A 2204-nucleotide genomic window follows, 5' to 3' on the forward strand; every position below is an offset into this window, starting at 1 on the left:
TTACTTTGCCAAGATCTGTCTAGTCAAGGCTACGGTTTTTCCAAGAGTCACTTATGAATGTGAGAGTTGGAATATAAAGAAAGCCGAGCACCGAAGAATTGATGCTTTTGAACTGTGATATTGGAGGAGACTCTTGAGAGTCCTTTGGACTGCAAGGAGATCCAACCAGTCCATCTTAAAGGAGATCAGTTCTGGGTGTTCATTGGAAGGACTGATATTGAAGCTGAAACTCCAATACTTTGGCCACCTGATGCGAAGAGCTGACTTATTTGAAAAGACTCTGATGCTGGGAGAGATTGAAGGCAAGAGGTGAAGGGGATGACAGAGGATGAGATGGTTGGATGGCATCACTGACTCAGTGGACATGAATTTGAGTAAACTCTGGGAGTTGGTGATGGACATGGAGGCCTGGCATGCTGCAGTCCATGGGGTCGCAAAGAGTTGGACATGACTGAGCGACTGAACTAAACTGAACCTGCCCCTTAGAACTCAGAGAAAGTCATGGAGGCTGAAGCCAATTTCCTACAAACAAGAAAATGGGGACACAGGAAGGCTTCTGTGCCCAGGAACCTCACAGGGTCCTGCTCAGTTTCAAAGACATATCATTTTATAGCCTCTCTTCTACCCAGGCCTCATTCAACAGAGCCCAGGGAGGGCCTTTTGGGGGATGCTCATCCAGTGAAAGCCCCAGTGGGAACAGTGTCAAGGGGATGCAATGACCTGGTTCCACTTGGACAAATGAAATAAGATGGACGGAGTGATAAAAATCCAGATCCTGATCTCACTAACCTCAAAGCAGAAAAATCCTTTGCAGCTCTCTGCTCCTCCCTGATTTGACAGAGAGCCACATCGTCCATGCTATGTAAGATGCATCCCTGAAAGAAGATGGTGAAAGTCAAAGTGAATGGATTTGGCTGTATCAGGCACTTGGTCACTATGGCTGCTTTTAACCTGGCGAAGTAGACATCATTGCCATCAGTGACCCCATCATTGACCTTCACTACATGGTCTATGTGTTCCAGTATGATTCCATCCATGGCAATTTCCATGGCACAATCAAGGCTGAGAATGGGAAGCTCATCATCAATGGAAAGGCCATCACCATTTTCCAAGAGTGAAATATCACCAACATCAAATGGGGTGATGCTGGTGCTGAGTATGTGGTGGAGTCCACTCATATCTTCACTACCATGGAGAAGGCTGGAGCTCACTTGAAGGGTGGAACCAAGAGGGTCATCATCTTTGCCTTTTGCTGATGCCCCCATGTTTGTGATGGGTGTGAACCATGAGAATTATGACAACTTCCTCAAGATTGTCAGCAGTGCCTCCTGTACCACCAACTGCTTGTTCCCCCCCTCTCCACTGGCCAAGGTCATCCATGGCCATTTTGGCATGGTAGAGAGATTCATGACCACAGTCCATGCCATCAGTGCCACCCAGAAGACTATGGATGGTTCCTCTGAAACTGTGGTGCGATGGCCAAGGGGTTGCCCAAAAACTCATCTCTGTTTCTATTGGCATTGCCAAGGTCATGGGCAAGGTCATCCCTGAGCTGAATGGAAAGCTCGTGAGCATGTCCTTCCATGTCCCCATCCCCAACATGTTGGTTGTGGATCTGACCTGCTGCCTGGAGAAACCTGCCAAGTATGATGAGGTCAAGAAGGTGATGAAGCAGGTGTCAGAGGGCCGCCTCAAGGGCATTCTGGGCTACACTGAGGACTGGGTTGTCTCCTGCGACTTCAACAGTGATACTCACTCTTCTACCTTCGATGCTGGGGCTGCCATTGCCCTCAATCACCACTTTGTCAAGCTTATTTCCTGATACAACAATGAATTTGGCTACAGCAACAGAGTGATGGACCTCATGGTCTACATGGCCTCCAAGGAGTAAGAGTCCCTGGACCACCAGCCCTAGCAAGAGCATGAAAGGAAGAGAGAGGTCCTCAACTCTTGGGGAGTCCTTGCCCCACCTTGATCCTCCAGCACACTGAGAAATCTCCCAAGGCCCACACAGTTTCCATCCCAGACCTCTTGAGGAAGGCGAGGGTTAGGGAGCCCTACCTTGTCATGTACCATCAATAAAGTACCTTTACCAGATGGTAAAGCGTCTGTCTTGCAGTGCAGGAGACCCAGGTTCAATCCCTGGGTTGGGAAGATCCCCTGGAGAAGGAAATGGCAACCCACTCCAGTATTCTTGCCTGGAA

The 2204-nt window shown here is 48.8% G+C and overlaps 1 pseudogene; it reads left to right on the plus strand.

Moving 5' to 3' along the window:
- The first annotated feature begins 885 nt into the window (after positions 1-885).
- Positions 886-1891, plus strand: LOC109576894 (glyceraldehyde-3-phosphate dehydrogenase pseudogene; annotated as a pseudogene).
- The last annotated feature ends 313 nt before the right edge of the window (positions 1892-2204 follow it).

Source organism: Bos indicus, chromosome 2 (genome assembly GCF_029378745.1).
Source record: "Bos indicus isolate NIAB-ARS_2022 breed Sahiwal x Tharparkar chromosome 2, NIAB-ARS_B.indTharparkar_mat_pri_1.0, whole genome shotgun sequence".
In the NCBI taxonomy this organism is placed as follows: domain Eukaryota; kingdom Metazoa; phylum Chordata; class Mammalia; order Artiodactyla; family Bovidae; genus Bos; species Bos indicus.